A 23,534-nucleotide genomic window follows, 5' to 3' on the forward strand; every position below is an offset into this window, starting at 1 on the left:
ATGATCTACCCCTTTTCCAGCCCCATGAGTCACTCAGTCCATTACAAGCACAGGTCTTCCACATGTCTTTCTAGCCTCCCTCTTCAACAATGCCTTTAGTTGCTCAGCCACAATCTCTTCCTACTGATTTAGCAGATGTTATTTTCTGAAGTTTTACTTCATCATACCAGGAATAGAAAAAACTTGAAGTAGGATGCACAGCTGCAGAACAGACCAAAAATCGTTGTTTTTCTACACAATTAACCACTAGAAGTAAAATAATCTATAGTAATCTATAAAATAATCTATAATTTATAATCTAATATAAAGCTGTAACAAATATGATGAGTTTATTAGATTAATATCAGTAACTTCATTGTGCTTTAATTTTTTTGGTGAATAGATGAGGATGATAGATATGCTCATTTAATTTTTTGTGATACAGATGGTTTTTTTCAGAGTTGCAGTACCAATAGAAAACTGAAGTCTACAACCTGGAATATTAGTTAAAGTGTAAATTCATGTGTGTTGCTGTTATGCAACAGAAGGCCAGGTGCCAAGAAAAGTCAGGAGGGAAACCTGTCCTTTAAACACAAAAACTAGGTAAATATATCTTCAGGAAGGGAATAAATTGAAAGTAGTCCGTGTTTAATAAGTATAGCATTGAGCTAGAATTTGAAAATTTCTCAAATTTGAAAATTTCTCAAATTACTGTTGTAGAACGCACAAAAACATTAACAATCAGTGTGCTAACTCATTTATGGAAAATGATTAGGGTATTCTTACACCAATATTTTCCTCTGTAACTACAAAAGGTTTTGAAATTGGGGGAAAAACCCAACACCTGCTTGTCGGTAGTTGTACAGAAAGAAGAAAATAGGGACAGGTGAATGATACGCAAGTAATGGTACTAAATTTGAAAACTCTCTAGCTGTTTACCAATGGCTGACATGTAGACAGACATGTAAAAAGGACCAGACTGAGGCAGCAAGCGGATGAGACACAATTTGCTACATTCCTGCAAAATACTGTAAACCACAAGCTTATTTGACTGTTCCCAGGTTAGATGCTCAGACTGCCATGATGTATGTTTACTGAAATAGCTGAAATAATTACTAAGGTATATATCAGAGCAGCTTAGAAATTCAGTGGAGCTATAGCAGCCGGGAAGATGCAACACTCTTTAAAAGGCTATCATTTGATATTTGTCACTCTATGCAATGGCTTCCCCTTTCCATCTACTATTGTAGCACTCCCTTTACTATTGACTCCCATTGTTTCTGATTTATGCAGTACTTTATTTCCTGGAACATACCTCTTTTTTCACTTTCTGAACTTCTTTTTCAGACCAATTATGTTCTGCATCTGCTCCCCATCTCTGGCATCATACAGGTGCCTTATCTGAATACTCTGTTTGCTTCAATAATCCCTTCTTCCACTGAAGTGCTTCCACCCGTCTCGAGATATGCATCACCATGATGTGTTGCGAAATGAAACCATCCCAATGAGATATCAGTGTTTGTAAAGACATTCCAATATAATGCCATTTTTTTTTTCATTTTAAAGTTAGTATTCAAACTAAGAAAAATAAGAAGGGCAAAAAGCCCTCACCTCCTAGTTTTTTGTAAACACAGTTTGTTTCTAAGAAGTAGGCTACTGTGAATCTGCACACTGTTTTACCTCTACTCGCTAATCCCAGGCTGAGTCCCAGTTACGTCAACTGCTTAAAATGAGAACATTTTCTTGAATTGAAATTCAGATTGCTCACTTTCATACATGTCTGTAGATTTATTCCCATTTCTTACAGGTAGAATGGGAAGAAACTTTAACAAGGATAAATAAAGCTGCTTCTCCCTTGTTTCCAATAGTGCCACAGAGTACTACTTGTGGATTTTAAACGCCATGTATACGGAGTTCTTGAGCCTTTCCCCAGTACTACCATTCTTATTTCTACATTATGAAAGACTCTCTAACCTTGTCCTATCTTTTCCAAAAGCTTTCTTCTGCTAGGGGATTTCCTTTTTTTTGTGGTGAATTTCACTGAAGTCCTGTAAAAAATATGTTGGGGTATTCCTTAAGTTTAAATGAATTTGAGGGAACTAAGAGAAGAGTGCTTCAGCTTGGTATCTCGTGGATTGCCTGCACCAAAATGTGTTAGTTTATAAGAAGTTACAAGTGATTCACTTTCTTATGAACGCTAATTTGCATTATCTTTAAGATAAATATTAAAAACGCTCCACTATACGTGCACAGTAGGCACTTACTCTATACTTTACAGTTGAATGTAGTAGCAAGTGAGGTCATAGTAGTCCTGGCAGTCAGGGTTTCACACTCCACTCAATTCTGTGGAAGGTTTGCCGTTTCTTTCATTGCCTTCTCCAAAGTAACACACAAATACATGTATCTGTGTGCGTGTGTGTTATAAGTATACATAGAAAAACTGCAAACTGCATTGTTTATTTTACTCAAAACAGCTTCATACAGATTATAGGCCAAAAGCATACTGCTCTCAACATAATCTCAGAAAAGATTTTTTTTCTTGCTGTTTCATTTTCTTGAAATTCTCTAGGCAGAAAACCCAGCGAAAAATGTGATAATGGAAAATGAAAGTTAGATTTGTTTTCACTGTAAGGTAGTTCCTATTATAAATAACTGTTAACCACCTCAAGTACTACTGAAATTTTTAAATAACCTGCAATGGAGACCATACATTGTTAAAAGAGGATACAGATATAAGCAATTGACTCCTTAACTGCATATAGCACTAATGAAAGCCAATCAGGCATTGACTCATTTTCTGATAATTAGCAGCTGTTATCTGACAGACGCCATTTCCTACACATGCTTTTGCACAGGGTTAGCATGAGAAAAGTTTGCTGAAGGCAGAACTATTTTTGGCCCAGCAACACTTATGTTGCTATGTACTCTCAGATTACTGGTCAGATAGGCACACAATGAAGTCAGACGGCTGATCTGCAAAACTGAGAACACTGTGCGGTTTCCTCCACTGGTGCTTGTTTGTGTATAAATATGCACATGTGCACGAACTATGGGTAGGGAAAGGTTATTTTTCTCTAGATACACTTGTCAAAGAAAAAGGCCACATCCTGCATGCATCCTGTTAAAAGTCTGTGTCGAAATTCTGTCAGAACCCCGTAGCAACTTCTGTGAAATCACTCCAAAATGTCGTGCCTGTGACAGTTTGTACCTTCTGTTTCACTGAGTAATTTAGAGTTGATCTGAGTTAAGATAGAATGACCATGTGCCAGTGCTGCTGCAAACATTGCTTCTTTCAGTTGGTTGATAATGACAGCATTGGGAGCTTTTGATCATTGCCATCATGGCAAAGCTTATGATGGCTGCAAACACAGCATCAGTTTCAATTCAGGTCAGATGGGGGATTCTTCTAAGGTTATTGGTAAAATCTAGCTGCTACCTTCTGCATAAGGCTGGACTGGGTTCCTTTCACCTCTCCTCTCTTTCCCTTCAGCCATTTTACTGGGTACCTGGTAAAATACAAACTAAGCTGTCTCTGCAGATTAGTTGGAAGAAGCACCCAAACTTGAGCCCAAGTACTTTGATAATGAATGAAGCAACTCCTTCGGCAATGAAACTCACCAATAAGCATGATGGGCTCTTCAAAGGAGATCTGCAGCTTTTACAACAGTAAGCAATATCAGAATCTCCATAAAGAGTACATACAGAAATCACAAAATATCCTACATTAGATGTTGATATAGGTAATTTCCCATCATTACAAGCCTGCCTAATGAACAATTTGCTGCTTCACTGGTACATTACTAATGTGGACGGAAGTTCTACATCCTGTCTCAGTCACAGACACAGAAACAGAAATAAATCTCTTTCTCTGTGTTTTCACCTAACACAAGAATCCCATGGGAGCTGGTGCCTCTGCTCTCCATGCTGCACTCCCCAAATCTGTTTCTGCAGAGAGGGCATGAAAACCACACAAATCACTGTGTATTGGAAATGCAGCCTACAGTGCTCTTGCACAAGCAGAGATGATGGAAACAATTGACTCCAGCTTTCCTCTTTTGCCCTTTCCTGTCCTACTGTGGTATTTGGAACAGAACAGGACACTGATAAGATTGTTTTGCACTCTTAAAGAGATAGCTTTTTATAGCGTGGGTGTAGGTAAGTTGTGTGGAGAAGTGTCAGGAAGGCATCTGAGGCACACACGAACACCAAACCCACCCAAGGTCTGCCTCACTGCATGTGAGGGGATGACCCGTTAGTGTCCAACTTTCTCATGTAGCCACTTGCCCAGCAGGAGTCTCCTAAATGCTTGCAAGCAGCAACACTGAGATGCAGCTATGCCGTCAAGTATCTGGCACCCCACTCACAATATCCTGGCCTCATGTGATGATAGAGACATCCCCTTCAGGACACAGAGGTGGAGAAGAATGGAAACCCACTCCACTTCTCTGAAGATGACAAAGGTTCTTCTGGTACATTGTCCCCTTTCTAAAACCCTGTTAGAAGAATGAATACAGCTGTGATCCCACTTTCTCTGTAACCTCTTTGGGATGCATAGTTTGCCCATGTATGCATTCCTCCTTCGGATTAGACCTTTCTATTTTGTAAGTGTTCTAATTTGCATTGAGCTTTGTGGTTGTATTTTAAGACCTTTTACGAAGACCTTACTTCACAATGGACATGCGATGATAGACTTCAGTCCTTCTGCAACAAAATGTTTCATTTTTTATTCCCGAGGGTTAATGAAATTGAATAAAACCAGGGAAAGAACGCAAGTTTCAGGTTCTTTCTTCCAAAGAATCTAATCCAAGCAGTGACATATGACCGAATTCAGTGAATCCCCTTCTTGTTATAACTGAACTCACCCTGGCAGAGGAATCCCCTGAAGAAATTCCTTACTGAAGAAGACTACTGGGTGCCTCTGAGAGAAGACACTAGTCATCATTTCAGAGGCATGCACCTTTGTTTTTAGTACTGTTGCTATGTATTAACTTCCTAAATGGGACATATCATATGTTAGTTAAGACTGGAAATGCTATGATTTTATTGAGGGTAGGAAAGGGAAAATCCCAGCTTTGAAAATCTTCATTACCTAAACATATCTCTTGGGCATATTAAGATAAAAGTCTCAGTTCAGACTTGAAATAGGAGGGGAAATCCCTGAGAAGACAGGAAAGGAGAACCTGACATTTACTTAGGACTCTACAACTGAGCTAATTCTCAGGAAAATCCTATTCAAGTTGAAGAGTTGCAGTGTTCAGCACTAGTTGCAGAAGATCACTGAGAGCAATTACATTAACCTTAGGCATCTTTTGGAAATTTGACTACGCATCTTCCTTTTTCTCTTCCTCTCCACCCTTTCTAGATTTTTAAATCCTCTTCAGTACTTTTCAGGGAAGTCTGTAACAGAAGACAGCAAAACCACCTTTCCCTTCTGCAGTGTTAAACAAGTTCAGTAGGAGAAAACAGCCAGAGACTTGTAGTAAGCAAATATCAGTCAGTAGAAAATCTGAAAATATTATAGAGTAGAAAACAGATCATCAAGACCAGATGAGCCTAAGGGAGTAAAATATTGCTTTGTTGCAATAAACTCTTTAATGTCAGCCATATCCAAATGTGAAGAAAGAGTTAGGTTTCTGACCATCTTTGTAGTGTGTTTTGGGTAAAGTTATGGGAATATAAGTCTACTCAGGTATGTGCTAAATAAAGACAACATTTAGGTTAAGAAACAAAAAAATTCCGAAGAGATATATACATTTTATTTTAATGATTACACTTAATATAATTTTTTTCAATGTTTGATGGCAGGGAAACTAGTGATGGGCTAGAAAATTTCCCTGATAACACAAATCTCAGAGGTGCTGGAAACATGGGAATAATTCTGATGTTATGTAAGAAATTCTAGATGACTTTGAAGAATGAAACAATAAAAATAGAAAGAAATTTAGCAGTAGAAGCTGTTGCTTTGGTGCACAGAACAATTGCCAGCTACCCAAATATCAGCACTGTCCTTTGGCCATAATGATGCAAATAAAGGCCTGGGAAGCACTCGGCAAAATTATGTTAGTTGGAACAGCAGTGGGGAAAAGCAACCCACCCGGCTTTGAGAAGAGTTAAATCATTGTATGAAAGGCATTACATGACATGGACGCCTGTAATAACAGGGACTTGTGTTCCAGGAGGCCTGGATTTGTTGTGGAAGTCAAAGTAAAAACAAGATCAAGAACACAACTGCTACTTCAGTTACTGAAAATACACATTGCAGCAATATGTGAATTATGTTTGTGGTAGTCTGAAAACTATTATTTGTTCAGCTTTTTCATGAAATCAGAAAGCAAGGACTCAGAGGGTCGTCTTATTTATCCATGCACAGCAGCTTTGCTTCATTTTCTCTAATTACTGAGAAGCTTTACTGGCAATGAATTAGAAGGTTTAGAAACAGGGCGTGGAAAAAGATATTTACTTGCTTTGCTGATAACTGGATAAAGAAAAAAGGATACTTACGAGATAGGGTGGTAAAAGGATCACTGATGGGCCTGAAATTATCTAGAAGCAGTAGGCATTTGCAAGACTAATGTAACCTGTTTATTACAAAGCTGTGGGCTGCCAAGAATGGTCTGGTGATAAGTCAGTGTAGGTCTATGTGGCATCTGCTGCAGAAGGCTGTACCAGTCGTCAGACTAAGTACTGCCTGGCAATATACAATTAAGTCTTGTGACATATATCCTCAAAAGGGATAGTGAATTACCTTAATGGAAAGAAAACAGTTTGCATGCATGACTGAATTTTCATGCTATCTGTATAAAGTGTGAAATGAGTCATGAGTAGCTTCTTTTTTAGAAGACTGCTGAATAAGTTACCAAATGGGCAGCTGCCCTCAGGCCAGTATATTGGGCTGACAGAATAGGTAAACACAGAAAGAAAGAATGAAGAAATAAAGTGTTTGTGAGAGTGAAAGCAGTTAGTCCTACAATACTATCCTCCTTCCAGGCAAATACACTTTCTAGTGTCTTAAATTTCTTCTTTTAGTAACAGACTGAGGGCTGTACTGAACTTTAAAGGCCATCATTAGTTGCTGTTTTGCTGAGACCAAACAGATTTCAGCTATTCAGTAGAGGTATTTCACTATGTTGTTACTAGACTGCTTAGCATTTCAGTACCAGAAAGAAAGAAAAAGCCCCAAAGACCTAGCAACAATTGGAGCTCTTAATCTTTAAAGACAGCTGATCTTTCTGAATATTCTAGGGCAAACCTCTTTCTCCTTGATACTTGTAGAGACTGGTACTCAGAAGAGTCACTCTTATATAAATATGAACTGTTTGACTATTTTCTTTAAATGAGAGGTTTGGTTGGTTTTTTTTTTTCATAACCGTATCTAGCTTAGTCAAATGGAATCAGCTGGTATTTGTTCATTCTTGAGTATTTGTCTCTCCTAGCAAATATATTCCCTCCCAAGGTTTCTGACATAGCCAGCTATGTGGCCATTCAAAAGCACACAAGAGTTTGTGTAGGGAAAGGAGAGATGTTGGTACACTGAAGTGCCTCTAGGCACTTGAGAGGTTACATCCATTTAAAAGGATTATGACTGCTGCTGCTGCAAAAAAAGATCTTTTCTTTAACAGTTTTATTGATGCTGCAGAACAGATTGGGATGCTCAATTATTTATTTTAAATTAAATAGTATGACTCATGCATGCATCATATCAGAACTGGTTTGATTTACAAGTGGTCTCTCTCCCACTCCATGTATGCCTACTTCAGGAGAAACAGCAACAGCATACGGGAAAATATTACTTCTCTGCTCTATCATTTCCTGTCAGTCTCCATCAACATGAAAACAAAATTGGGTACAGCATAAATAAGGTAATATGAAAATATGGTCACTGAAAGCAAACTAAGTGGTGCTTTCAACGTGTAGGAAAGATTTGATCATATTTGCAGTTGTCAGTTAAGAGCTACCTGACAAAGAAAAACACAGATATTTCTGTTTTCTTCCCTCCAATATTTGTTTTATTGAAGTCTCATCAAGTTATAAACACCAGCTCTGAGTTCTTTTTAATTACTGCCTAAGAACAAGACTGCAGTGGATCAGCAAAAGTTAGACTGATTTTAAAATTTTTGGGTTTAAGCTTATTTGTGGCATAAGAGGGAAATAGGATATGAAATTGCCATCTGATTGAATTTCACCATGAGAAAGTTTGCAAGGTTGTTCAAATAATAAAAAATGCCTCATTCAATTCCCTATCCACAGTATGAGTCTCATTGCTCTAAGATGGGATGTAGCCATGCGACTCTTTCCCTTGACAGAAAGCAGTTGTTTATCTATATACCAACACCATAATCAGAGTTATCAGGTCCACAGTTGAGTGCTTTGGTCTTCACCCCAATTTTGGGGGTGAAATGAGAATCAGGTTACCCTAAAAGGAAAGTAATGGAGACTAGAAAACAATATGAAGTGAAGAGATAGAATGTATCTCAGTGATAAAAATCTATTCCTGGTAATTATATTCAGTAATAATAACCTCTGTTGTCTGTCAAAGGTCCATATGGAGACCAATACAATTTAGTATCTTCAACAACAACATAGACAGAGAGATTGAGTGCATCTTCAGCAAGTTTGCAGATGACACCAAGCTGAGTGGTGCAGTTTATTAGCTGGAGGAAAGAGATGTCATCCAGAAGGGCTGTGGCAGGCTTGATAGTTGGGCCCATGTGAACCTCATGAAGTTCAACAAGGCCAAGTGCAAGATCCTGCACCTGGGCTGGGGCAATCTCCAGTATCAATACAGGCTGGGGGATGAAGGGATTGAAACCTGCCCTCCAGAGAAGGATGTGGGGAAATTGGTGGGTGAAATACTGGACGTGAGCCAGCACTGTATGCTTACAGCCTGGAAAGCAGATCATGTCCTGGGCTGCATACAAAGAAACACGGCCAACAGGTTGAGGCAGTTGTTTCTCTCCCCCTCTACTCTGATTTGGTGAGATTGCACACAGTGTGCTGCATCCATCTCTGGGATTCCCAGTACAAGGAAGGCACAGATCTATTGGAGAAAGACCAGAGGAGGGCTACAAAAAACCAAAGGAATGGCACACTTCTCCTGTGAAGAAAAGCTGAGAGAGTTGCGATTGTTCAGCCTAAATAAAAGGCTCCCAAAAGACCTTATTACAACCTTTCAATATATTTTGTTTTGATATAAGCCAAGAGGCTGATGGCCTTCTTGGCCTCGTGGACACATGGATAGCTCATATTCAGTTGTCTATCAATCAACACCCCCAGGTCTTTCTCCACCAGGCAGCTTTCCAGCCACCCTTCCCCAAGCCTGTAGCGCTGCACAGGGTGTTGTGTCCCAAGCACAGCACTCTGCACCTGGCCTTGTTAAACCTCATCCTGTTGGTCTCAGCCCATCAATCCAGCCTGTTCAGATCCATTTGAAGAGCCTCCCTACCCTCAGGCTGATCAACACTTCCTTGCAGCTTAGTGTCATCCATGAACTTACTAAGGGTACATTCAATCTCTTCATCCAGGTCATTGATAAAGACATTGAACAGAACTGGACCCAGCACCAAGCACTGGGGAACACCACTTGTGACCAGCCTCCAGCTGGATTTACCTCCATTTACCACAACTCTTTTGGCCTAGCCATCCAACCAGTTTTTAACTCAGCAGAGGGTGCCCTGTCCAGGCCAGTGCAAGCCAGTTTCTCAAGCAAATACTGTGAGAAACAGTAGGCCTTACTGAAGTGCAAGTACACTATATACACAGCCTCTCCCTCATTCATTAAGCAGGTCACCTTGTCATAGAAGGTGATCAGGTTAGTTTGGCAGGACATGACTTTCATAAACCTGTACTGATTGGGCCTGATCACCAGGCTGACTTGTGTGCATTGTGTGATAGCACTCAAGATCTTACCGGGCACCAAGGTTAGACAGAGAGAGCTGTAGTTTCCTGGATCCTCCCTCCAACCCTTCTTGTAAGTGGGTATAATATTTGCCAGCCTCCAGTCAAGTGGAATTTCCCCAGTCATTCAGAACTGCTGGTAGATGATGGAAAGAGGTTTGGCAAGCACCTCTGCCACCTCCCTTAATGCCCCCAGGTGGACCCCATCTGGCCCCATAGACTTGTGAATGTCTAATTGGCTGAGCAGGTCTCTAACCATTTCCTCATGGATCATTGGAGCTTTGTTCTGCTTTTCTTCCCTGTGTTCTGGCTCAGAAAGCTGAGTACCCAGAGAACCTCTTACCTTACTATTAAAGACTTGGGCAAAGAAGGCATTAAGTACCTCAGGCTTATCCTCATCCTTTATCATTATTTTTCCCTCTGCATCCAGTAGAATATGGAGATTGTCCTTGGCCCTCCTTTTGTGTGTAACATATTTGTAGAAAGATTTTTTGTTGTCTTTCACAGAATTGGCCAATTTAAGTTCTAGTTAGGCTTTAGCCCTTCTGATTTCTCTCTGCATGATCTCACTTCATCCTTTTAGTTCAAGGTTCAAACAGGTTCAGCGAGGCACCTTCCCTAGTTGGCTTCCCTAGTTGGCTCAGTCACAAATTGTGTCAGGAAGTTGTTTTCCATACACTTCAGGAACCTCCTAGACTGTTTCCACTCTACTTTCAGCAGACATCTGGTAAGTTGAAGTCTACCACAAGGACAGGGGCTAGAGATCATGAGGCTTCTCCCAGTTGCTTGTAGAATAACTCATCAGTCTCTTCTTCCTGGCTGGGTGGTCCATAGCAGACTCCAACTACGGTACCTGTGTGTTGAGTGCTCCACTGTTTTTTACCCATAGCAACTCAAACCTATTGAGCAACCTGGTCTAGTGAAAGGTGTCTCTGCCCATGGCAGAAAGGCTGGACTACATGATGTTTAAAGGCCCCTTTCATCCCAAACCATTCTGTGATTCTACAATTCTATTAGTATAAATCATTTCAAGATCTCCATCTCTGGTGTGACACCTGGCAGACAGACTGCTATTATATACCTAATTAAGTATCCCACTAGGAGCAACTCCTCACCAAATAACACACTGTAAATTTATCAAAAATTACTAGTGAAATTCATTTCAGCTGTGTACCCAGCCATGCCTGAACAAGACTTCTACTCATTATATTTCATTTAATATTTTATTCATTTTCCTATATCTATGTCAGAAATCCAAATAACATCAGCATGAGCTGAAGAGGCTTGATTAAAAGAAAAACAAACTAGAACCTTTATTCAATTTCTCAGTCTACTCCATACTTCTCCTGAAATTTATTTCTTTCTTCAAGCGTCACAATTTATTACTTTTTTATTCTTTTAGCACCTCCACTTTTTATCAATAATCTCACTAGAAAGGCTATTGCTGCAGAATTTCCTGCTGAGAGCATATTAGGAAGCAATGGGAGTATCACAGAGGAATAAGTTCTTATATTTTTGGTATCATCTTTCTCCTTTTAATTTCCTCTCTATTTGTATGGGAAGAAGGGGAGAGTCCAGAATCCAGTATCTAAAAGACTTACTAATTCTCTGCTAATACAATTTGAATCCCTGCATGGCATCAGCTCTTGTTTTGCCAAGTCGTCAAAGACCCAAACAGACAAACATTCCTCCCAGGAAGACTCATATCTTACTCTTGCAAAGATTTGTTTCATGCTTAGCCAAAACAATCCTTTTAAAGACCTTTCATACAGATCTATCAAAAAGTAACCCCCAAACTATTTTCTTCCTTTGGAACTTAAAAGCCTTCAGTCACACACAGATTTTTGTGAGAAAGAAATTTTAGCTGTGAGCATCATGAACAATTGTTACTCGCATTGTATATTAATTGTATAGTTAATCCAGAAGCCCAGTAAATTTCAGCCCCCAAATTTCAAAATCCTTGTAGATAACTGAAAAATCCCTAAAGAACAGAAATATGTTGGGAACTGTAGCTATTTGTTTTGTTATAAACTTCAGCTAGAGTACTTATCAGCTTCAGAGGAGAAAAGGATTGTGAGAGCTTGTATTTGTGCAGATTTTTGAAGATAAAATAATCAAAAGGTGTGCTCTCTCTCTCTCTCTACATATGTGTGTATATGTATGTGACGGCTAAGTAGATAAACAGTGGACAGGAACCTCTAGGGCTGAGAAGCCAATACCTGAATTTATAATGCAATATTTGTTAATTACACAAGGCAGAATTTCAGTAATATCCATTGAGAATTCTTTTGTTGTAGGTGTTCCAGTCTGACAGTGTATATGACATGTATAAAGACACATCTATGACATGTATAAAGGCACACGCGCACAAATGTATACACACATATGGACATTTCCTGTTACTTGTTTTCCAAACCTATCTTTCCAAATAAAAGCGATACTAAAATGGAGCTATTATCGGGAGCCCACATAATTTAGTAATTTAGACTGAACAATATTCCAAGAATTCTTTAGTTACATTCAAACATTTCTTTTTAAATTAATAAATTCAAATTTAAATTCAACACAGAACATAACCAGTCATGGAAATATGTAATTACAACATAAACAGCATATGTTTCTTAACAATATACTTTCTCATATAGAGGGAAGACTAAAATATTTTAAAATTAGTATTGTTAAATTTAGTACTACTAACTCCATATTCCTTCATCATTTCCATAATGATAATAATAATCTAGTCCTTGAAATGTTACTTCTCTTCTTGCTTTCTAGCAACGTTCTAATATTCCTAATAAATATTTAATACAATAAACCTGTCCAGATCATTCTTTCAAAGTTCTGTTCTTTTAAGGCCTGTTAATGCCATATTTAAAAGATAAAAGTCAGTTCTTCTTTGCAATGATTAGTGTTTCAGAAATTAACAAGGTTACTTCCTTTCTCTTCAGCTACTACACGTCCAACAAGTTCCTTATTATACATCTTATGTAATTTTTAAATCAAGACAAGTAAGTTTAATGTGGTAATTCCTGTAAAAGGAATGTGTTCTAACATTTTGTAGTTTAGTGTATCAGAGAACAGTAAAGGCTCCTGGTTTGCATCACTGCTATATGTCTGATAGAAAATTCCCATTCACGAATCATACATGCATAAGCAATCAGCCCACATCATCACTGTGAATATTGACTTGCAGGAACCAAGGAAGTATGGGGCTTTCCACATCGCTACTGCAATGTAAGCAACTTTTTAGACAGACAAACTCTTATTTCTGTAAATTCAGTTGTGTCAAATCAGAGACAGCACAGGGACTAGAAAGAAAAGCACCCAAAGGAATTGGAGTTTCTGGTGACCAACACAAAGTAGTGCAATGTGCAGACAGCCTGTGAGTGAACAGGGAAGGTGTAAGTATGTTAGAAAAATGATAGGATAGACTGTGGCCAGTGAATTTAGGACTACTTCAGTCCCCTGGCCAGAAATCATTGACGTATGACAAACTATTACAATTAGGTTTGTGCCCTCTTGCAAATTCCCCATTGTAACTTTCTTCTCATTGGAATAGGCCTTATTGTTTTCAGGGTGTATTTTTACCCACGTTTACTTGTGCAAGTTAGAACATGTATTTGGTGAAATACCATTTGAGATAGGCAGAGTACCCTCAGAAGATCACAGAGCTGGCAGAACATCTTATGGTGAAATAATTTTATGAGAAAATGCCAGCCCACCAAAATCAAAAGAAGTTGTGCAAGGCTGTTGGCTTTGCAGCCTTCTGGCAAGTGTAAGCAGAGTTGTGTCATGATGGCACGAGACCCACTAGACACAAATCCACTGAGCACCTATAAACCTCTTGATAGGACAGCCTCAGGGACCTTAGGACTTTTGGAATTTTTTCACGTGTAGCTTTTCAGACTGCTGTACTCCTTTCAGTGGCTACAAAGCCCTGGGTATCAGTTCTTCCTGAAGGCTTGGCTTCAGGTTCAGGGAGCCTGGCAACCTTGAAAAACCTGACTTATGCCAAGGCTTGGAGGTCTGCCTCTCATGATCATTGATCTCATCTACTGTCTGATGCTAGGGCTTCTAAACTCGTGACTTTTCTTATTGGCTTAGCTTTTATAGCCAGGCTGAGAACTGCAACGCAGCTTTCCACTCTCACTCTCACTATAAGTTTGCTAAGCCAGGTCATTTGATAGGTTTTTTAGTTTTCCAAATGTAGACATCTTCATTTTTCATTTAAAAACAAAGCATTCTTGGTCAGCAGGCCTGGACTGTTGGGGCAGTGCCTGTTTAACTTTCTTTTATGTATCTCTGTAAAGCCACAAGCAGTGATACCGTTTCTAAGGGTAAAATCAGCTGCTCTTCTGATCTAATCAATCCACCCCTTCCATGCCAGAGGCTCTGCTAGTACAAAGATGCTTCTGACAGAAAACACTACATACCTATGGTTTTCTCTTTGTAATGATTTTTTAGGGATGGATTATGTCAGTACACCAGCTAATTTTGATAAACACATGGCAAAATTTGAGTTAAGGTTTGCCCCTATATTCTATTTCAGTTTTGGGGGAGGAAAAGTCCTCAATATATGACAAGTGACACTTAACTGACCAAATATAATGCTGGGCTTAGGCTTTACCAGCAAGAAGCTCAGATGACACTGTTGAGTGATATCACACCTCTTCTTTCTCCCTGGCACAACCTTAACTTGCATCTGCTGTGAAGATTGGGTCAGAGAACCAGGGGAACAACTGTTGCCCAGTTATGTGACTGGGAGCATGTGGTGTGACAGGCAGTGACGAAGGCAAAGTTTTATTGCCTAACTAAGGTTACCACTAAGTTCACCTATGAATTCAGTTCACCACAGGTATTTTCCATCTCCCCTGCCAGAGAAAAAGGAGCAGGCTGTGAGAGATAAATGCATAATTATTCATTTTTTGAGATTAAACAAGACAGAATCTGTTGGGTTTTGGTTTAAAAGCAAACCAGAAAGAGTTCTGAAAACTTCAGGAATCTATTATTTTCCAGTAGCCCTTTCTAGCACAAACCTCCCAGCTCCTATTGCAAGACCACTGCAATAACTTATCATTACCACCGTACTGCAGATTACTAAACAAAACAGTTAGCTTCATATTTCCATTTTGAGTTATTCTTTTTCAGCACTTAAAATGGCCTGCACAGACTTCTAACAATTAGTAACAGAACCAAAAATAACTCAAAAATAAATTACTATGGTTTGTCATAGGTGCTGGTTCTGCACCAGCTCCTCTAGTTATTGTGCTTATAAACTTTAAAATTGAATTTCCTACTATTTTATTTGTGTCCTCCATTCAAATTCAGTGAAGACTGATACAAAGAAAGCACAAACCTCCACAGAGGCAGACAGACTTTGTCTGTGTCCTTCGCACAAAGACACCCAAAGGTACTCATATCACACTACTTCAAAACAGTAGCTACCAAGTTTTATGCAGAATGGGGTAAAATATTTTATGCAAATTAAATATTACACTGAACTGAATTTTTCCTAATACTATGCACATAGAACATAACATGAAACATGACACTGAAATCTTTGCCTGCCTTCCACATTGTTTCACACAACACTTTCATTGGTTGGAGTTTCTTGTAAAGGGATTTCAGTGTCCTGTTGAGGCTAAGATAAAAGATGCGATGAGAAGTTCAGAGCAATTACGTCACCTCATGTAATTTGTCTCCCACTACTTAGATTCTTCATTTTCTCTTGCATTCAATTGCCTTAGCATTCATTTTATCAGATACATATTCATCCACGGAGGATGCAATCCCAAATTTTTTATAGCTGTGAAAAACAAAACCAGCCAGCATTAATATTTCACTAGTAATATAGATTGCTATTCCCAGCTAAAAATAGAATAATGACTATTAAATAAATTTTAAAGGGCACATTTTATAGAATTCATTGTAAGTCCCTGAGGTTTCCCTGTTTTACTCGTACTCATTGAAATGGCTCAAATTTCATATGCGATCTGCTTCTTTGAAAGCAGGATTCCAACAGAAAAAAACAGATTTTATTTCCATATGAAAAACTTTCAGGGTCAATCAGAAGTCACCTGGATCTGAGTGCACACACACAGCTCCCAGGAGAGCTGCACTCCATCAGGCTGTGCTTAGTTCCACCGTAGTTCTCTGCAGGAGGTGGGGGATTCAGAGCCTCTACTGGAACAGTAGGGTTACAGTTCTCTAAGGTGGCCAGTTGTCTCACTAAGACACACTATCGCTTCTGCGCAACTAATATAGGGGTTGGTGTCTTTCCAAGAGATAGGCTTTGAGATCTCCTTTATCATATTGCTTCTGAAATGATACTTTCTTCATTTTATGGATGCCTATTTGTTCAACTCCTTATTGCTAGAGACTTAACAGCAGGGAGTCCGGGCATTTTAAATTTCACGACAGACAGCAGGGAGCTATCGGAAGCCTAAATTTCCCTTCCTTGTTCCTAGTCCCAGAGTACTGGATGGTACATGAGGTGAAACACTCATTCTGCAGCCAATGAGCAGCACCAGGGGACAGATAAAGCAAAGATGCTGCAGGGGACTGTTTTTTACTAATACAGAAGATCGTTTCCCTGTAGTCTCCATCCCCACTGGGTGCCTTGTGGCCAACGCAACCCATGTGGGATGGTGCTTACACGCCCACAGCAAGGTCATTTTGACAGCTGAGCACCTGCTATGTTTAAAGTGACATACTGTGTTTATTTGAATGAATGTGACATTTTCCTCTGACAGAGGGATGTCCTCAAGGTAGCATTCCCCCACTTCTGACAGTTTCCTTCCTAGATATTTTTGTGTTAGGACTGCAGAGAAAGCTCATGTATACTCTACTATTATGTCCAGCACAAGTCTGGTTCTTTCTAGGACTGCAGCTTGCCTGGTCGGGAGTGGATACTTGTCCTCATTGAATTCAATCAGAACTTTGTCCAGACCTTGGCTGGAATAATGACATCAGGGAAAGGACCACCACTGGTTTGTCATATATATCAAAAAATGTTCTAAGATTATTTTGAGACAAATAAGAAGATCCAGACTAGATTAGCTTAAGTTCAGGTTCTCCAGAAGAAAGGTAGGTCAACACAGCAGTGAACGTCCCAAATATCACCCTCCTTTCCAGCAGCCAGAGCTTAACTAATTCTTACAGCATGAGATGTAATATTCACTCTCTTTTTTGTCTGATAAGTAAAAAATTCTAGAAATTCTTGGTGCTAATACTTCTATTCTTGATTCTTGCTAGACTCCAATGTGACATCCTCTGTCAGCCAATATTTATTTAAATATTTTGGAAAAAGCACATCTGTTTGGTTTACCGTCTTTTAATTTCACTTAATGTGTCTCTGGTTTTGTGGTGCTTGGCTAGGAGATAAAAGGCTTCAGTCCTGCCTTCTCACATGCCCAGCTGGAAGTTGGTGTGGTCCAGCTTGCAGCTAAAAACCTAGACTGTGGTCCACAGAGCACTTCCATCCAACATATGTCTTCATCCCAGGAAGCAAGGGAAAACTTATACACGCAGCAAACATAGCTGCATGCTTCCTCCTGTGCCTGCGAGACCTCAGCACAAACCACCAAATTCTTCCTACTACCAGGCTGCTAGAAAAGGTTAAGGGCAGTGGTTGCTACTGAGTGGCAAGGGAGGGGAAAAGATGAAAGAAACACTGATCTAACTTAAAGGATTAAAAGAATTTAATCCATGCTAGATGGTGTGAATTATGGAAAGTATGTTTCAACACAGATGAAGACAGAATACACGGTAATTTGTTCATCTGAATTCATGAAAAATTCCCCATTTTCTCAGGAAGACTTTGATGCAGCCCTGGCCCAACAAAAAAAAAAACCCAGGCACTTATGAGACACACCCCTTGTGCAATAAAAATTTCAAAGCTCCTCATGCTGTCTGAGTATGATCAAAATAGACCAATAGTGCAAATATTGTCTTCAAAATTGCTATCATTGTTTACATCTGACTATGATATACCCTCAGAAATGCACCAAGTCGTAATAACCATCTTTTTTATGTCGATGATTTCCCAGTTTGATGTGAGATATTATGCTGACACATGTATCTATCTTCCTGTTATGTACTAGGCAGAGTATTTTGTAAGAAAGCATGCTGCAGCAGTGAAAATAATCAATAATTCTCTTGGCCTATCACAGTCTATTAATTTTAAAATTCTGTCATATAACCAATTCCTTGGTACTTAAGTTGGCTTTCAATAAGTCATTTCAGCTAAGTTAGAGGATCATTTAGATTTTAAAGATGTTATGAAATTCCTGCTGAATACACATAGCCAATTTATAACTATCAAGCAAAGTTGTTATAGATGGTTACCCACAAAATACTATTGTCTTTCAGAGCCAGTGAATTACTGACTGCACTGCTACTAAATTCTTTAACTTGTCTCACTACAGGATCTAATTTTGTGCTAGATTTTGATGTGCTTAGCATTACCTTGACATTATCTTTCCTCATTTCCCATTTTTGGAAATAAAAATATATTGTCTGCAATTTTCTTAAATGCAAAGAATCTGATATAATAAAATGCTCTTGCTTGAATCTAATATAAGAAAAAGTTTTTTATTAAAGAAACATGAGGGTCTGCCTTGAGTTTTAACTATGTATCATCACAAAATTATGCTCACTCTGAGATGCAAGGGATCTTAGGTGCGTTTTTCTTTTGGTCCCTTTGATGAAGACCAGCCTACAACTTCATTTGAATTCACTGAAACTACTACTGTACTTAGTCTTAAGAATACAGCTACATGCTTGACAAGAATGAGGATTTTATTAGTAGTATCTCTTACCATTAGAATCACAGAATCATGGAATCATAGCTTGGCTTGTGTTGGAAGGGACCTTAAACATCATCTAGATCCAAGTCCATAGTCAGTGATGCCTTCTGCTAGATTAGGTTGCTCAAAGCCTCATCTACCCTGCCCTTGAACACCTTGAGGGATGGGGCATTAGGGCAGGAAAAGAATGGTTAATATTCTCTGCTGAACTCTAGAGTCTAACAGGACACGGCCAAAAGTTGTGTAATTATCTACAGAAAGACCACCCGTGTTCAGAGCTATTGACTGAATCTCAGCAGCAGATGCCAGAACATAGATGCAGGCTCTTTAGCAAAGCAAGGGTAAACTTCAGAAAATTACGGCTATATGTAGTGAGGCTTCTAAAATTGGCTTTTATTGTGAAGCAGCTCTGCACACACTGAAGACAAAGAAAGACAAAAAAGCTGTTGAGTGATATGAGTCAAAGAGAAGTATTTCTATAGCAAGCAGGCAGGCATAGAAAACATTGCTTGAAATCTTCTGATTCTATTCCTACAGCAGCACAAGCCTTAAATGAACTAAGTGCAGGAAGGGGAAGGGTTACTGCTTTCCCAGCTGTTCACACAAAAGGACACTTTGCACCTGTTCCCAGGGAATGAAAGTTTGCTTTGTGTAAAAGCAGTTCATCACTCCAGCTTTTGCGTCTGGGCGGTGGAGCAGGCAGAGCCCAGGCGCATTCTGGCTGGAACCAGCACACTACCAAAGAAGAGAGAAGCCGATAGGCAGATCCATTGCAATCAAGTTCCATTAGCTTTAATGTGTAAACATCCCCCCACCTGAAGGTTGATGTCACAGCAAATGCAAACAGCAGGGATGGTCAGCTAAGTGTAAGCAAGAGAATGTGTATCTCTCACTTTAATCTCAGGTCTGTTTGGTTTGCTCTATTTGCTTAAGGCTAGCATACTTCTCATAGCTACCAATGAGCTGTTATTCAGAAAAACCTGTATTATACTGTCCCTGTATAAATATAAAACAATGTATTCCATGCTTCCTTGGATGTTCTTAGATCGACATCTTCTGTATTGTGACTTACCTCAGATATTGCCATTACATTTGTGGCAGGCCATAAATTGGAGTAAACAAGTGAAGAACTCTAAGATCTCAGGGAAGCTACAGAAGTTTCATGCCAGCAGAGAGCGTATGGACTGTCTTGGAACAGTCAGCTCTCAGGTGACACAGTCATGGACAGTCAAAGACATGGACTTTGGTCAGTACTGAAACACCCTGAGGAAATTATTTCTGTTTAAAAAAAAAAAAAAAAAAAAAGAAAGAAAAGAAAAAGGGAATTAAAAGCAAAATCCCATAACTAAAATAGCAGCTTCTCCTTTTCTTATGTTGACTGGTGACCCAACAGTTTAAACACTTCTCCTTCTGAGCACAGAGATCACAAACAGGGCACATGTACTACCAGTCTGGGCCAGCATAGCAGCAGTGGGATAGACCCAGATTTCCTCTACATCTTCACCCCTCTGATCTTCAGAATACATCACACCCCCCACCCTCCTTTCATCCTGTGGTCTTTACTCTGGAGCTTATAACAAATCAATAAATAGTAGAAGAAAATCCCTGTGGGAGCAGCAATTGTGGTCCTTGTTATAAAAGCTTAAATTCACCACCTGCCACTTGACCAGCAAAAAGCTTGGATTCCACACTCCAGTCTAGATTATGTAAAACTATTCAAATCCTGAATGACAGTATTTATGAAGACAGCTGTTGGGCTCTCCAACTGAGAGAGGCAGGGCCAAATGCTGTGGAGTCCAGTAAGAGCTAAGAGCTGCCCTGCTATCCTGCTATTCATCCTCTCAGAGATCCTTATGGGTCTCTTTTTTAATTTTTTTTTCTTGGCCAGGTGTAGAGAAATGAATAATTAGTCAGGGGAATGAAAAAATCCCAAACCAAAAGTTCTCAGAAATGCCCTTTAAAACCAGAGACTGATTCAGAGACTGCTCTCCTCACACTCACTTCTCTCTCCCCCTTCTCTCCCTACCATTTTTGGTTGTGTTATTTGCCGCAGAAAGTGACAGCAGTTGGTGGGGTGGATGCCTTGTGAACTGGTCCTTTATCACCACAAATTCAGCTTGATATGTTTCTGGGAAGAAGATTACACTAGAAAGATGCTATCATGTTTTCAGTCAATCAAATGTTTAACCGCTCCCCTTCACCTCCCTGAAGCTCTGCCCGTGCCAAGTATTGCCATTCTTGGTGGTATTTCCAACAGTGGTTGAAAGAGGCTGAAATTCACTAAAAACAAAACGGTTTCCCATGGCAGTGAACTGCAGAAGACTAGAGCAAGAATCCCAGCCACTCACCATTGTAGTCAGTTATGAAACCTCTGTTGATTTCCCTGTGTTCATTGGATTCTGAATGCCCATGCTATAATTACAGGAGCAACTGGAGAAACCTGTCTGCTTACACCTTTTTTTGAAAGATCGGGCTTCTACAGAAGTCAATAAGGAATGTTTTTATACTGAGAGGTGGATCAGGCCAATTAAGTTTTACTGAATGTGCAATGTTCATTTGACCTACATCACATCAAGATAAGCTCCAACAATATGATGTATCTGCATTAGATAAAGCTCCCAAGATGCATAACAAAAAACATACACGTAACACCCTTATTGCACCACGACTGTAATCTTTTCGACCTTGTCTTTAGACCTGATCAGCAGCTTATTTCTTATGTTTGTTTCATTTGTACAGTTACATTTTTCACGTAGAGACCTAGCCTTTGATTTGTTTGTTTTGGCAACACTGACATGCCATAAAACTGTACCAAGAGGAAAGCTGGAGATTCCCTTGTACAGAGGCTATCCTGTTGCAGCCAGGTCAAATTCAAACCTTCCCCGCCTGGCACCTTCCATACCGACATCCAGTGCAAGGCACAGCCATAGCTCTTGCATTCCAACTGCTCCTTAACCAGGATCAGCTTTGTCTTGGGTAATATCAGTCATTAAAAGGGTGGGTAGGTGCCTAACCCCCTCCTAACCCAGCTTTCTGAGAAAGATTGAATGAACTGCCCTTTGAGACTGGCCAGCTGGTGTAAAAATAATTGCCATTTTTGTCACTGTTAATTTTTATTTAACTGTTTTCCTGTAGTGTACCATTTAAAGCTCAAAAATCACACTATTTATTTCTGCTAATAGTTTTATTTTCACAGTTTATTTTTTTTATATTACACTGTGAAGTTAAAGACGGGGGAAAAAAGCAAATTCAAGAAATTTTGTTGTGTGAGTTCAAAAGGGGACGTAAAGCAGCAGAAACCACTAGCAACATCAACCAAGCATTTGGCCAGGGGACCAGCAATGATGTACAGCTCAACACTGGTTCCAAAAATTTTGTACAGAAACAAGAGTCTTGAAGATGAGGAAGGTCACGGACACACTTCTGGGACAGACAAAATTGAGGGCCACTACCGAAGCGGATCCACACAGAACAACTTGAGAGGTTGCAAAAGAACTAAACACCAACTGTTCAATATTTTTAGACATTTGTGCCAGACTGGAAAATAAAAAAAATCTCAACAAATGTGTGCTGCACTATCTGAATATAAAATAAAATAAAAAAAACCCCTGCCATTACAAATTCTGCTCTGTGCTTCTTTTGCTCAACAAAACCAATCCATTTCTTGATAACATTGTGACATGTGACAAATTATTTGTTCTACACAATTACCAGCAGAATTCTGCACAGTGACTGAACTGAGGTGAAGCATCAAAATACTTCCCTAAACCAAAGCTGCATCAAAGGAATGTTATGGTCACTTGTTCAGTGGTCTGCAAGTGGAATCACCCACTACAACTTCTTGAATCCTGGAAAACACATCACAGCAGAGAAGTATTGCCAAGAAATCCACAAAAGGCATGAAGATCTGCAACATTTACATCCAACATCGGTCAATCAAAAATGACCAATTATTCTCTATGACAACACCCAACTGTGTCTCACAAAAGACTGTGCAGAAGCTACTAGGCTGAAAACACCATCTCACCCAGGTTACTCGGCAGACCTCTTTCCCACCCATTACCACACTTTCAAGCATCTTGACAGCCTTCTGCAAGAGAAAGTTTCCCACAACCAAGCAGCAGTTCAAAACTCCTTTGGAGAATTCGTCAGTTCCAGGACTCCAGAAATCTATGCTATCAGAATAGCCAGACTTGTTTCTTGTTGGCAAAATGTGTAGATTCTAATGATTGTTATTTTTATTGGCAAAATTTAATCTAAACTGAGATATACTGCTCTAAAGTCGATGGGAAAAAACAGCCATTATTTTTATACCAACATAATACATAGACTACAGAAGGCTAGCTGAGCCCAAATGCCCGGCTTGTACAGGGCTAAGAGTAAGTAAAGTAAATCTAGTCCTAAAGGGTCATTACAACCCTGAAGTTCATGCCAGGATTTCAGTCTACCACAGAAATGAAAAAATGGAGAAGTAGTTTTCTTTAGTGTCCTTTATTCTGTACAAGTTAGCATCCAAAACAGAAGCCAGTGCAGACACAGTTGTAAATCTCCTTATCAGAAAATTGTGCTTCTAAACAAAACCTTCACAAATGAGAAGGCAAAAAATTAAAAGCAATGGTAAACATGAATTCTGATGTAAAGAGGATTGTTGTGCAAAGTCTTCCATTTAATGAAATAAAGTTAGATGAATGATTTAAAAAAACAGAATTCCTGTCACTGCATCACCATTTTCTTAATAATGAATACTTCTTTCTGACTGACTGACTCTGTCTATGAATTTTAAGGCAGATGGCCAAGCAGACATATATCCCCCTAAAATGAACTGAACACTCCTGATCCAGAGGAACTTCTGCA

General features: G+C 39.3%; 1 long non-coding RNA gene across 2 annotated transcripts in view; it reads right to left on the reverse strand.

Annotated features, from left to right (window-relative positions):
• The window catches only part of LOC128854538 (uncharacterized), an 81,913-nt gene that overhangs the window by 54,251 nt on the left and 4,128 nt on the right, over window positions 1–23,534 (reverse strand). For both annotated transcript variants that reach the window (XR_008453571.1, XR_008453572.1), the window contains exon 2: window positions 19,753–19,958. This is a non-coding gene — a long non-coding RNA (uncharacterized LOC128854538). The remainder of the gene's footprint in view (window positions 1–19,752; window positions 19,959–23,534) is intronic.

Source organism: Cuculus canorus, chromosome 1 (assembly GCF_017976375.1).
Source record: "Cuculus canorus isolate bCucCan1 chromosome 1, bCucCan1.pri, whole genome shotgun sequence".
In the NCBI taxonomy this organism is placed as follows: Eukaryota; Metazoa; Chordata; class Aves; order Cuculiformes; family Cuculidae; genus Cuculus; species Cuculus canorus.